Source organism: Crotalus tigris, unplaced genomic scaffold (assembly GCF_016545835.1).
Source record: "Crotalus tigris isolate CLP2741 ecotype Arizona unplaced genomic scaffold, ASM1654583v1 scf7180000017683.1919423, whole genome shotgun sequence".
In the NCBI taxonomy this organism is placed as follows: domain Eukaryota; kingdom Metazoa; phylum Chordata; class Lepidosauria; order Squamata; family Viperidae; genus Crotalus; species Crotalus tigris.
Genome location: NW_024096563.1, coordinates 1,765,191 through 1,780,341, shown reverse-complemented (window position 1 = coordinate 1,780,341; position 15,151 = coordinate 1,765,191). Strand labels below are relative to the sequence as shown.

Here is a 15,151-nt window from a genome sequence, read left to right as displayed (position 1 = left end):
TGGGAGGGATAATAGCCCTTTTAGAATATTTAATGTGAGATTGCACAGGAGAAGAACGTGATTTCCCTTTTATCCCAGACCATGGGACGGGCTAATGGACTAAGCCACAGAAAAGTAGACTCCAGCTGAATGTTAAAAGAAAAGTCCTAATAGTAAGAGCAGATTGACTGTGGGATCAATTACTGTCAGGTGCAAAGGATCAGGACCTTACATTAAGTTGCAGTTCAGAAGATTTATCGCTTAGGCCCATACACAAGAATGTGGTCAACTAAAGTCCAACATGAAATTGGTGCCAGGTATGGGTCAACGGAATTCAAAAGGGTTTGGACTTGAACCGTTTGTGGAAACATAATGACTCTGAGCTGATGACTTGCTTAACCCCACTCCCCATAACTCTGCCTGCTCTTCTTTTGCAATTACTGAATGGAGGACCTCCTCTTTACTGGAACTACTCAAACAGAACCTGCTACATGTCTATTTTAAACTTTAGCTCAGACACTTTAACTGAGCAGAAGTTTGGATTTTAGTGGCCTTTCCAGCTTTATGTTTCCATAACTAGGTTCTTTCAACAAAGCCCGGACTTGATTTAATAAAACACAGAAATATTCTATGCCAGATAAAACCATGTTATGGTTTAATGCAGTGACCTTACCTATACCACATGCTAAAACAACTGTAGAGTTCCTGTTACACGTAGAACCACAATAATTCCTTTTGGCTTGAGTATAACTTAGCATTTCGTACAAATACTAGTAAGAGATAAGCGACATCAAAGTGGTCTGGAGTTTACTCATAATTCTATAAAGCTTGCCAGATTGAGTGAATAGTCTGCTTGTTTGGCTGAGCGTCTAATCACCCATCATTATTTCTGTATCGAGGGTATTATAAGAGCTGAGAACTAATCTGGTGAGGCAGAAACTAATCCTATAGAGAGTAGCTATGTGAGCCATTTCATCAGTTGCCTTTGAGACCATCAAAGTCTCTGGTATGGAATGATGGAAAGAAACACCCAAGACTTTAAACTCTGCAACACTGATACATCTGGTTGTGAGTTCTCTACACAAAACTGGAGAATCATTTATTGTATTTGAGACTCCATCATTTGGAATTGACCTCCATTGCAGTGATTCAAACCTAGCTGAGATATCCAGGGGGCCTTCCACCAAATCTAGTTGAGAGCCAAATAAGAGGATAAGTATTTGGAGAGCTGTGATTTGCTGCTGAGCTCAGGTGTGAAGCCTGACAGGTGTGCTTCTGACAACCAGTATGCTACAAACCCATATTGGCTTAACTTGTCATAGTTTCTCAGAGAGAATCCTGGGAAATGTCATTTGGGGAAATGTGAGAAACCTTTGAGTTACAGGTGCCAAACAGCCTTCACCGACCTGTCATTCCCAAAGAGTCCTGTGGAGAAAGAATGATGCTGAAAACTTTGATTTTATAATGCCACTATGTCATTTATCTAGCATTGGCATAGTAACCCTGATGGGGAAAAAAGCAATCCTTAGTTACAGTCCTTAGTTCCTCAGGCTGTATCCTAAATACATTTATGGTGTCTGAGCATTGCCATGAAGCAAGAATTCAAGGTGGATTGAAGACAGTGAGGGAACAGAACAATGTAGAACCATTTCCTATTAAGCTATGATCTTCATGACAAATGAGAAAAAGACAGGAAAGCATGAAGTAGATATGATTTGGGCTTAGTAGAAGACCCAAAAGGATTTAGAAACACTTCACTGGGTTGAAGCCTCCCAGTGGACTTGGGATGTCCTGATGAAAGGAAGAAAAAGCTGAGGTGGCTTTTGATGAGACCAGTTTAAGGAGGCAACTTGGAGAGATTTATTCCTCACTTAACTTATTGTGTTCTCGATAACTAAGCAAGAATGAAGACAGTTGCTCTGTTATGACTGCACCTTTTTGGGGTGGCAGGTTCAAGCTGTAGTGCTCTTGGAGATTTGCGAAATGGTAAAATAAGTGACCATGGAATTCTGGATCTCAATTGGGGAAAAAAAGTGAGCCCAGCAAGGATCTGGATAGCAATGGAATCTTCTGCTTTCATACCTGGATCAGAGAAACCAGAAAAATCAAAATAATCTCAACTAAGATTATATAAGAGGTCAACTTGTAGTGTCATCACAGAAGTCATCCAAAATGGATGACATGGATATGTCCATCACATCACCAGAAACCGACCTCTACATGAAAAGGCATTTATATAGGTAGACCTTGACTTATGATGGTGCAAGAAGCCAGGAAGACGAATAGAGTTCAAAAGTACCATGAGGTTATTTTATGCTACCTACACATGAGAATCTGATTTACTGATGGCCAAGCCAAACTGGTGCTAGATAAGGGTCAACTGGTCAAGGGTCACTTCCATTATGGCTGATTCAAGATGGCAGCCATGGTCTCTTGAGATGACCACCCATCTGGAAAGAGTCCAAGTTTAAACCTGCTTAGCTAGAGAAACGTTGCTTCAGACCATCTGACCACAATCCACAGCTCAGCTCCTGTTTTGCTGATGCTCCTGTTTCATTAGTGTCTCGGTGAAGACTCTTAGTCTTTCCATGCCTCATTGCTGTTGTGTGGTCCCTTCCAACTCTGTCCATTTACTGGAGCTGAGGATTTTGCACTTTGGAGAGAAATGACATTTCATTCAGGGTGTTTGTGTGTTAAAGGAACTGGCATTTCGCACCACAAGGACCTGGTATTTGCAAACTGGGATGTTGGCATTTTATGCATTGTTATCATCTTACGATTCGAGCAAGGCCACTGAGCTCTAAAGATCAAAATGGTCATTTTTTTTAAAGGGGTGTGTGTGAGACTTGGAGAAGATATAATTTGTAATTTGTTTTCCTTTGAACTTTGTGCAAATAGACATTGGAACTGTGTAATTATGAATCCGAATGCCTTGAGTAAAGATAATCAGGAAGCAAAACCAAAGCTTAAAAAAAAAATCAAAAGAGATTGACTTAAAAAAAGAGGGGGCACACAAACCCCTTTATATTAAATAACCTCCTGAAATGATGATTATAAGTTGTGTTACAAACTGGGTGATGTTTTGCATTGGTTTAACAAGAAGCCTAAGTTCAGACCCCCCTCCCCCCATGAATTCTTGGCCCTTGGTAAATCAGATTCTCATATAAAAGTAGCATGAAATAAACTCAGAGTACATTTGAACCCTGTTCCTGGTTTCTTGTGCCCAACAGTCATAAGTCATGGTCCACCTATATAAAAGTGTCCAACAAAGACTCCAAAATTTAGGATGGCAGCCACATCTGCATGATCCAAACGCATCTCTTCCTAGTGTCCAGTTATGTGGTTATTTATTTATTAGACTTGGATGCTTCCCATCTTGCTGTGGACACCATCTTGACTCTCTTGAAGTCCCATCCTCCCTGATGCTGCTCATTGTATATGCAGCTTGAGTTTATCCTCTGGAAACAGATTTTAAACCAATCTGCAGGAGACATCAGCAGCAAATTCCATCCTCGCTGTTGCCAAGAAAACATGGCCATGAGAATCGAATCTCTCAAGCTTGACTTTCTTTTTATAGAATCATGTTACTTGCTGGCTTGTTTGATCTTTGCCCTTCTGAACTAAGTTTGTCAGCTGTTTATCATCAATGATATTATTAGTCATGCAGGCATTCATGCAGAAAACCATTATGGTATTTAGCAAAAACTCAAGTGTGACAGAATCAATCTCATGAAAATATTTCTCTAATGGTTCTCCTTTGTTAACCACCACCCCTTTTTAAAAAATAATAATAATAAAACTGAAAGTCAATTCTTCTGGCTAAGCTATTGGTTAAAAGGAGTGTCTCTAATGGAAGAATCAGTCTGGGTTTAGGCAAGAATTTCTGAGAATAGAACAACTTAAAACATGTATTGTGGTTTGCCTGAGTTGATAGTTCCCTGAATGGGATATTGTTTTCTGCTGGATTGCTTGTCTGGTGTTAATGCCTGCTTATCAGGGTTTCTTTTTCGGTGGAGCTCTTGGTGCTCTCTGAGCTTGGTGGTTTTCCTGCAGACATTTCATGACCCAACTAGGTAACATCATCAGTGCTGGAAGGGGATTTGTGGAATGGAGAAGGAAAAAGGGAGAAAGAGAAGGAGAGAAGAAAGAAGGGATCTGTCAGAATCCAATTATATTCCATCTCTAGTTATCGACTATGGAAAACCCCATTTCTGCCCTCTCTGGATTCTGTCATACTACAAAGGGGAAGGGGGGTGAGCAAAGGGGTTTTATGGCCCTCACTTCCTTCCTTACAACTTCAAAGGGACTGAATGTGGATACCACCAAAAGGACTAACCATAACAATAGGGCCCATCACCTTTCATGTACTCCTCTCTGAAGTCTCCCTTCTGCCGGCGTGAGGAAAAAGGGGGTGGAAATGTAACACCTGGGATTGTTGCTGGAAGGATGATGTGGTGGGCGGGCTGCTTGGGACCACTTAAAACCTTGAATGGTAGGGCTTGGGCCCCAGGTCCTGTCTAGAATGCCTGCAACCATTTTCTCTTAATAAAGATGCCTGTTGGAAGAAATATTCCAAGAGTTCTGTCTTCTTAAGATGCAAAGTGGGGTGGGTCCTTACAGGATCCTTGGTGCTCTCTGAGCTGGGTGGTTTTCCTGCAGACGTTTCATGACCCAACCAGGTAACATCATCAGTGCCAAGGGAATAAGGTTTGCTCTCTCTTTATATGCAAGTGGCTTGTCCTATGAGTCTTGGTGGGAGTGCTCTTTTCTTCTTGGTAGTTTCTAGACAAGGAATCTCTTTTATTGATATACATGAGTTTCTACCTTGAGCCACTTGGATTATTGGGAGCACTTCCCAGGGAAGGTCTTTCCATTGCTTGAGTGACAGCTCCAGATCTTGGTGGATCATAAGACACTGGTTACGTTCAAGAGTTGAACCGATTTCTTTTTCACTAAGTTAGAATGTACGTAAAAGTATAGTAAAATGGGACCTTTGAAAAGATGCTTTAGCTCCGTGGAGCTTGTAGGTGAATAAAATGTACACCAGATAGCTTGCTGAGCTGGCAGAAAAAAAAAACTTTGGTTCAGCTAGAAAGAAGTTCTTTAGTTAAGAAAATGCAAGGCCAGGCCAAAACACTCAGCATCAAGGAAGGATGGGGAGCGAGCAGAGTTTTAGGTAGCAAGCCAAGCTGAGCCTTCATCTCATTCCTCTGGACTCCAGCTGGACGTCTTCCACTCTTTCAAAGAATGGTGCATAAATCCCTTCTCCTTGATTTCTCCTTCTCTTTTATGTTCTGCTTTTCTCTGAGGGCTTGAACAGCCTACATGGGGGCTTCTAATTCTACTTCCACACCAACCATCCTAGGATGGGCTGAGATACTTTGTAGACTTAGCCCTACCTTATATTAGATCAGCCAAGGAGGTGATTGGGGTTTTTTTCGGTTCCAATGACAATCCAAGGCAGAGAAGTACTTAGGGAAGGCTGGACCTATGCTTCAAATGGATTCTGAATCCATTGTTGAAACAGAAGGAGCAATGTGATCCTTATCTCCATGTTTTCCCCAGATGGGTGAAAAGTGTTATGGGTATCGATCTGCCACAGGAGCCCACTGGCTAGCTTGGAGCCATTGTTTATGTGTTGCAGTATCCTTTGGCATTTCAGTGAATGAATATCTGTCTTACAACAGTAATCCAGTTTGCCTTTGATTTAATGCTAATCAATCCCACTGCCATGAAACTAACTGGGCAGAAATCATTCATTGTCCAACATGCAAAGTTAGAGGCTCAGAGGAAGAAAGGGGAGAGAATGCAGGATTTGGAGGGGGCAATACATTTAGTTTCTTCTTCCTCCTCCTCCTCCTCCTCCTCCTCCTCCTCCTCCTCCTCCTCCTCCTCTTCTTCTTCTTCTTCTTCTTCTTCTTCTTCTTCTTCTTCTTCCTCTTCCTCTTCCTCTTCCTCCTCCTCCTCCTTCTCCTCCTCCTCCTCCTCCTCCTTCTTCTTCTTCTTCTTCTTCCTCCTCCTCCTCTTCTTCTTCTTCCTCCTCTTCTTCCTCTCCTCCTCTTCTTCTTCTTCCTCTTCTTCTTCCTCTCCTCCTCCTTCTCCTTCTCCTCCTCCTCCTTCTTCTTCTTCCTCTTCTTCTTCTTCCTCCTCTTCTTCCTCTCCTCCTTCTCCTTCTCCTTCTCCTCCTTCTTTTTCTTCTTCCTCCTCCTCCTTCTCCTCCTCCTTCTCTTTCTCCTTCTCCTTCTCCTTCTCCTTCTTCTTCTTCTTCTTCTTCTGACCCCCTTCTCCCTTCTCTCTCCTCTCTTCTCCCATCTCCCTAGATCAAACTTTAAACTGCCAAGATGAAGCCACCTTCTTGGCTTTGTCCCTGGCTAAAAATGAATCACCATTGGTACATGTTTCTGGGAGTAGCTGACATACCAGCAGATAGACTGGGCTCTGTGTGTCTCCACATTCACACAGTGTGTCATCCATGAAGAGCCTCCACTTGAGCATAGTGATTTTACATGGAGCCACTCCAGCTCTCAATCTATTCAAAGTCCTCCAAGTAGTATAAGGAAGTTGGAACTTTCAGCCAGATCCTCCTTTAATGTTATTCCTTGCTTGATAGTCTCCTTCCTCCATCTTTTAATTCAATGTTGTTCTTGTGAAAGCCTCAGGAATGCTTGTTCTTGCTCTGAAGCTGTTCCTAGATCTGAGTCGGTGGGCTTGGGATATGTGTCCATTCAGAGGATATTGAGGGTCAGTCTCTTGCTTAGTTCTCTTGGCATCTGTTGCTGCTTCTCTCCTGATCTTAGATGGGGCAATGCCAGCAAGAGAATATATTTTCTCAGTTGATGTAGGTGCTGCTTCAGCATGCTGTTGACTTCGATTCACCATTCAGTTGCTTTTCTCCTGCCTAACTGTAATGTAATTAATTCCTTCATTGCCTTGCGTGTGTTTTCCATTGAGGCAGGCTCTGATTTGGCTCGTGTTTCCTTTCTGGTTCCACCCCTACTTGCTTCCCTTCTTGATCAGTTGATACACCCACTGATCATCCTGTTAAGAGGCAAAATAAAGACTTGTCAGCTCTTGGGCAAATAAGAGGGGAAAATAACTTCTCTAACCTTTTGGTAAATGCTTCATTTTCTGCTTCCTTTGTTGCATCTCGGTATAATTGTGATGATCTTGAGATCTTCTCTTGATGCAAGTAAGGGAAGGAAAGAATGAACATTATCACACTATTTTTGGTTACACAATAAAAAGCCTGAGGTGTAGAATTCCACTGAAAGAGAGAGAGAGAGAGAGAGAGAGAGAGAGAGAGAGAGAGAGAGAGAGAGAGAGAGAGAGAGAGAGAGAGAGAGAGAGAGAGAGAGAGAGAGAGAGAGAGAGAGAGAGAGAGAGAGAGAGAGAGAGAGAGAGAGAGAGAGAGAGATTCTATAGATGCAGTCATATCATCACTCACAATTATCCACCAGGTTCGAAGCAGACAAATTAGGCAGACATTCTCCTACTGTGTCTTGGGTTCACCATTAAGTGGAATGCTTGGCTATCATCCTACAAGATGGAATTTGAGACGTGTCACATGGATTTTAACTGTTTGTCTGCAAACTTTATTGAGATGTCCATATCCTGCTGGTCCTCACCTTCTCCAGAATACGTTCTACCAAGTTGCTCTGAAGGAATGGTACCATATTATGATTACCATGAATCCATCATTCCTAGCAGCATGGCGTCTTCAAAATTCTATAATAAATAACTTTAATAAGCCAAGCAATTTCCCCCCCAGCTAGGAAATCACTTGTACAACTTTTTTCAGCCTCAAAGATTCAAAGACAAAGATGATTATTTGAATTAGAAGTTCTCCATCACTGCTTGTAGCACATGGCATGAAAATATGGTGGAACTTGAGGACTTGAATGATGCAGTAGAAAGGATCTGCCAGGTGTAGCAGCACAAGTATAATATGACTATTAACCAACCAAAGAAATTAATATTCTGCTTGATTGGCGCCAGCCCAAAGCAGTAGATTAGTCATTCTCAACATAGGCAGCTTCAAGATAGGTGGACTTCAACACCCAGAATTCGCCAGACAGCATGGTTGGCTGGGAATTCTGAGAGTTGAAGTCCATACATAGAGGCACCATTTTCTTGCTTTAAGGGACCCTTGTTCTAACTAAAACCCTGAAAGGTTCAATTCATTTGCTAGAGAAATCCATGGCTTCTCCTAGTGCAGTGGTTCTCAACCTTTTTAATGCCATGGCCCCCAACTGGTCGTAAGTTGAGGACTACTCAACCGGTTGTAAGTTGAGGACTACTCAACTGGTGCAGCACCGTTTGCAGAATGGGACTTTTGGCGGGCTCAGCAGGGCAGAGACAGCCTGGACAATTCCTATTGGCTTTTGAAAGCCAATAGAATTAGACTCTATTCAAGAGAGTCTATTCTATTGGCTTTCAAAAGCCAATAGAATAAAAGGGAGTAGCACAGCTAAGGAAAAGGGGGAAAAAATGGCGGACTGCTTTGTTTGGCGACCCCCGTGAAATGGTCGTTCGACCCCAAATGGGGTCCCGACCCACAGGTTGAAAACCACTGGTCTAGTATGTCCTGAACGTTTTGTTATACACTTTTGCTGAAGAAGGATGCCTCCTAGTGATACTCAGAGCAGGATTTATAGAAGGCAAAATGCTCATAATTCTGCAAGCCCTGGGCTCTCCGATGATGGGGGAGAAACGGTAGGTAGCCTAGCAGATTGTCCAACATGCATTGAAAAAAGAGAGCTGATCTTCTTTCAGTAGACCATCCATGTCTGCATTTTTTCTCTGAGAAAATCTCTGCATTGGTTCTTGGCCTAGATTTCAATATTGCTTCTTGGTTTTCAGTCTAATTTCAGAAACTGCTGACTCGGGACAACATTTTCTGGCTTGCAAGCTTCATCCCTTTTATGGAGGCTCCAAAATGCTCTTTGTATGGAAAGTATAATAATAATAATTGTATAATCTGAAGCAATGACAATGAGTAGGAAATCATGAAAATTCCCAACTACAGTATAGGAAGTTTCCAGGAATGTTTTAGTTGCCTAGAAAGCATCTCATGTGCCTATAAACATTTGCTTTCAAATACCGCCCAATATTGCTTGTTGTTTGCTAGTTGCCAGCTGTTGAGTTCAACACTGAATGATGTTACATGCTGAGTGTTCCTGCCATCCAGCTGTCAGAAGCTACCATGCATTATGGGAGCTACCATCCATAGGACCTTCTGAGGACTCCCGTCAACATTTGTAAGGCAAAGATTTGGGGAGAGGGTTTTCAAGGTATCTTCAGCAGATGAGAACCTCAAAAGTGGATGATTGTGGAAGATGTTCTATTGTGTCCACCACATCTCCCCTCTCAAGATGGTGATATGAACTTTTCTCCCTTTATTCTAAGATTTTAGCAAAAATGTTGGGAATTTTCTCTCTCCCTGCCCCTTTCAAATGGCTTTATGTCCTTCAGCCCTGGGAGAACATTTTCTAGGATGCATATCTTGTTCTTCTGTTTCTCAGTTTTCTGGTTTCTGTTTACTTCTGGTCTTTCGGCTCACCACCTGTTCTTTTGTTTCAGGTATTAGTGAACATGGGCATCAGTTGTGACATTAAACTACTAAAGCATAACCTATTTGCAGCTTATCCAAATTCAGCCATCTTCTTATGTGTTGACCTTCACCCGCCATAATCCCCAGTCAGCATGGCTGGGGATTATGGGAGCTATAGTTTTAATACACCCACAGAATGCCAAGTCGGGGAAAGTGGAGGGTTGGGAATTGTGAGAAATTGAAATGCAACAGATGGGAAGGACATCTGTTTGGGGAAGATTGCGATAGGTTGACTTGAAAAAAATAATGCTCATTTTGTCTCTATTAGTTTGACCTTTAGCGTGTTAAATAGGCCACTTATTGTACGGTTGCCAGGTAAAGCAAAAGAGCAGGACAAAATTGGGGTTTGCCAGTTTTGTTCCATCTCCATGACGAAGAACATTACCAGCCCAGAAGGACATGCTTAATTTTTTTTTAATGGCTTTCCAGATATCAGTTTCTTTATTTTAAAAGTGTCTCACAATTCACATTCCCTCAGTCCTTAGAGGCAACTAGCAGAAGTAAAGGCAGCTTCTGAAAACAAGATGAGACAAACTCTTGCCAATTCTAGTCTCCTCTTGAAGACATTGGTACCAAAAATGTAAACAGCAGTTTTGTAGCTGCCTAAGTGCCACTAACCAGACATCTCATGACGGACAACTAGACGTTAATCTTAGATCCTTGGACAGCTCTGCTTCAGATGTCAAGAGCAGGGCTTTTCAGCCTTTTCACCCATTGTACCACTTTTAGGATATGGCAACATCCGAGTACCACCAGTCACCTAGCAAGGTGTCAAAAACCTGATTACCCCCCCCCTAAAAAGGAAAAAAGTGATAAAGTACAGGTAGTACTTGACTTACGACACTGAAAAAACTGCCCCCCAAGCCACAGCTGAGGAAAACACTTGCCTGCCTGCCCAACAGCACTCTTCCTCCTGTCCGAGGTTTTCATTGCTGTGAGCATTTCTGTTGAGGATTGGCAGCGGGGGTGGGGTGGGAGGGTGTTTGTTTTTTATTTCCCCCGTCTGCTGGGTGGTTGCAGCAGGTTTTGGTCACTTCGCATGACCCTGGGACACGGTGACCGTCATAAATATGAATCAGTTGCCAAACATCTGAATGTAAATCAAAAGACCCTGGAGATGCTACAACATTCCAGCTGATCGGCGCTTCTTCAGGGCTCAGCAGAAGCACCAGGATCAGCGCTGAGCTGCAGCTGGAGCTTGGCACTGATCCTGGCGCTTCCACTGAGCCCTGACCGTCCCAAAGAAGCGCTGATCCTGGCGCTTCCGCTGAGCTCTGACAGCCCTGCAGCTCCAGCCGTCTCTCACTCAGGCTTGTGCAGTGCTGCCACTGGTTCAGCTCATTCCCCTCCCCCACTACCACTTTTCTAGGATGGTCGCATACCACCTGCCAGCTGCCAATGTACCACAGATGGTACCCGTACCACTGGTTGAAAAGCCCTGGTCAAGAGAACACAGAGCAAGATTCTCAGTAGGCGAAAACTGTGTTTAAACATAATGGTGATTCAGAAATCACCTAATCTTCTGGGGATCCAAAATAATTCCATGGATTTCCCCAGATCAGATGAGTATTTTTTTTTTAACAACAACAAAAAAAAAACCTCTTTAACAATCCACACCCAACTGACCAAGCTCGTTGCTGCTAAAACCACCAAGAAGTGCAAAAAATATTTTGAATTGATTGGACAACTTATTGTCTGAATGCATCTTGCTGATGGCTGTCTTTGGGTGTATGGATATGTTGAGTGCCACTGTGGCAGTGGTCCATCATTGGCTTATATTCTGACACAAATGAGCATCATAGCTTCACAGGAGACACCTACAAGAGCCTCCACAGAAGTTCTATAAATTTCACTTGGTGTTACATACACAGCGGAGGAGGAAGAGGCTTTACTGATATTTATAATTCTCCAGATGCTGTGTCGTTCCTTTGCATAGATTAGCATATAGAGTTATGTAAGTTGGCACCTTGGGAGGAGAACAAGGTGAGAATGGTGTGTTCTTTTGCCTTCTAATATAGTCATTGTTATTTTTTTTTAAAAAAAGTTGTTTGCTGAGCATGCTTTATGTCAGTGGAACATGGTGTTCCAGAGTGCATCTACCAGTGGCATCAATGGGATCCACAATCTCTCCATCAGTTCAAGGCCACAATAGGCTGTGTAATGCTAAGGCCTCGGTTCCAGAAGTAAAAGATGATACAGATTTCCTGAGATTCTGCAAGCATTTTTCCCTCTAAGACAGTGGTTCTCAACCTTTGTAATGCCGCGACCCCATAATATAGTTCCCCATGTTGTGGTGACCCCCAACCACTTATACATCACCGGGTGCCAGGGGCATGGCCAAAGAAAAGGGGGAAAAAATGGCGGACAGCCTTGTTTGGCGACCCCCGTGAAATGGTCGTTCGACCCCAAATGGGGTCCCGACCCACAGGTTGAGAACCACTGCTCTAAGAGAAAAGGGTCAACTCTCTACCGAAAACATTAGGGGAAGTTCTGGAGTCACAAAGCAGTAGCAATAACAATTAGACTTATATACCACCCCATAATGCTTTGCAGCATCCTCTGGATGGTTTACAATGTCAGCATTATTTGCACATTGCCTCCAACCATCTGGGCTCTCAAAGGGATGGAAGGTTGAGTCAACCTTGAGCCAGTAAGGATCGAACTTCCAGGCTGTGGGCAGAGTTTGCCTTCAATGCTGTACTTTAATCACTGTGCCCAGCAGGGCTTTTTTTGCCCTCTGTATTGCAATCTATGTGTTGAATTTTTGGCGCTTCTCATAATAAGATGCTCCAAACCTTGAGGGTCACTACCGGGCATCTCTTGATTTAGGAAGCCCCAACCCCTGTAGCAGACACAGTTTCTCAGGTTCTCAGCCATGAGAAAGAGCCACACCTTTGATGCAGGTGAGGTCCCAATGGGCAGCCCTTCTTACAGCTGAGCCAGGTGAAGGTCCCCCTTTTCTAACCTCTGGTGCTCTCCAGCTGTGCAAATTTGGGAAACACAGGTTGTACCGGTCCATGTTTTCCTTCTGAATGTTGTCCACTGTATCTGAAATCAAAGCAGCTGGGGGGGGGAGAGAAACCCACATGGTCTCTCTCTCCACATGGTGGTGCAAAAAGGGTACTTATTCCGCAGAAAATGGAAACGTGGTCTAAGGCTCAGAATAGCTTTATTTTCTCTCTTTTGCATTCCTTATTTTTTTTTAAAAAAAAAATCCCTTCCAGCAGAAGGAAAGGCTGAGTTAATTATATTGAGTTTATTTCTTCTGTTTTGGTGGGCGATCAATCTTAACAAATTGTATAGCTCCCAGTCTTAGAAGAAAGGGAAAGGGCAAGTGATTTGGTTAGGGAAAGAGAACAAAACAGAAAAGAGTTGATTTTTCAAGTGCTTAGATGATTACAACACCTTCCCTTGGCCCTTCTGTCTTGGTGCAGTCTTGTTATTCTCTTGGATTCCCTGTCGGGAAGAGATAAGAGGAGTCAAAGATGGAAAAAGAAGTTATAGAAAAACTGCTGGTAGAGCAGATTGAGAGCTCTTCTAGGGATGGTGAGAACTGAGTTGTGTGTTGTTTTTTTTTAAAGAAATAAAAAAAATGAGCAAACTTCACAAACATCTTCAGAACCATTATGGAAACAACTTGTGGTTAAAAATGATTGGAAGTGAATCTGACCGATTGGTTTGGTGAGAGTTGCAAAGAGACCAGTGATCTAGACATTTGCAGGAATCAAGGTTTTCGTCTCACTCTTTCTAATCACCATCAGTGGCTGGTTGAGGGTAACAAGGATAAGGGAACAATAGCCCTCATCATTGAAGATGAACTTCTGCTTCCAGCAACTGGCGATTTTCTGTCCTGGAGAAAGAATTACAATGGAGTGGTCCAGAGGTGGTGGTTGTGATGTCCAGTAATAAGCTTTTCTTATTGCTTCTCACAGATCATGAGAATCAGGTTATTTAATTAGAAAATGGAAATGGAGTGGGAAAGTAAAGAATAAATGAGGGAAAAATTTGGAAGAAGTGGGTTGTCCACCATATAATCCTCCCCTTTTCTTAGAGTGGCTCTTGTTTAGTCATTGGGTGCAAATAAGCATTGTAAACCACATCAGCTAATGATATCTGAATCAGGGAGGCTCAAAGCAAAATAATCCAACTGGTATTTGATAGTGGAACCCAGTTGAAATAGACAGGAAGGAAGGAAGGAAGGAAGGAAGGAAGGAAGGAAGGAAGGAAGGAAGGAAGGAAGGAAGGAAGGATGGATGATGGATGGATGATGAATGGATGGATGATGGATGATGGATGGATGGGTGATGGATGGATGATGGATAGATGGATGGATGGATGGGTGATGGATGTCTATGGAGATTGTTCATCACCCAGGTCATGGTTGTCCAAAAGACATCTGGACTTTCTCTGGGCTTTCCTTGAACATGTTTCACTTCTCATTCAAGAAACCTCTTCATTCTTCAGTTTAGAAATTTCTTGGATGAGAACTGAAATGTTTTCAAGGAAAAGGCCATGAAAATCCAGATGCTTTTTGGAAAAGCACTTTTGAGATGGATGGATGGATCGATGGACCAACCAACCTAGCAGTGATTGGACAAGGAAGTCTCCAAGCAGAAGTTTGGGGTCACAGGGCTGCCATATTGTGGCTCCTGGGGATTCCTCTTAAGTAAACTGCTCCCCTGGCCTTTTACTGGTGTTTTCATACAGCCATTAAGACAGATAAGCATTGATAGGCCTGTCCTTCCCCATAAATGCTTACAATCCAATGCCTCTTATGACAGCCTTGGTATAATTGTTAAGATGTATGGAAATTTCCTAAAGGTTTGGGCTGAGCTGAGTGATTTTGCTTTTCTGTAAACTTATTTACTTATTTTTGCATCTCTGTGTTCTTTTACAGGAATCTTGTCAACACAGAAGACCTTAGCCAGACTGCTATTCCTGGTAAGTGCTCTGAGGTCTCTCCATTTTATAAGATAGAGTGTTGTGTTTATGTTGCACTCCTGTGGAGATCCATTGCTTATTTTAGTAAAACAGCAGGTAGATTAAAACAAACTTTCATGGTTGGGTAGCTTTGAGCTGAGGCTCATCTGGTATATATGGTGAACCACAAGGGCCTTAAGAAATCTCCTGTTACTAAGTAAGGCAATGAACTAAACTAAAACAGGACCACCTAAATGATAATAAAACAAGGAGATATTTTCTCATGCAGGCAATACTAGTCGACCAAATCTGGCTTGTTATGAATGACCACAGCATATGGGGATCCCACACTGATTTCACAAAGTAATGGTTGTTGGTAGTCAACATTGCCAAAATTAAACAATTTGGCTAAATAATTCCTGAGCCACTGGCTATTTTGTACTGGATCTGTTTGCATTGCATTGCTTTGAAAAAGACATAGGAAGCCTTATTTAAAAAAACGAGGCACTGATTTTGTAGAAGAGGATCAACTGGAAAATCTATCAAACTTACATTCTGTCTTGGCTTCAGGCTTCTGCTGCAATAAAATTAGAATAGAATTTAGAATTAGATTTAGAATTATTACAATTGGAATGGAATGGA

General features: G+C 42.5%; 1 protein-coding gene across 3 annotated transcripts in view; it reads left to right on the top strand.

The window, feature by feature from the left end:
• Positions 1–15,151, top strand: part of LINGO1 (leucine rich repeat and Ig domain containing 1) — a 272,719-nt gene that overhangs the window by 76,854 nt on the left and 180,714 nt on the right. For all 3 annotated transcript variants that reach the window (XR_005556070.1, XM_039337635.1, XM_039337636.1), the window contains one exon: positions 14,487–14,530. The gene's annotated coding sequence lies outside the window, so the exon portion shown is untranslated. The remainder of the gene's footprint in view (positions 1–14,486; positions 14,531–15,151) is intronic.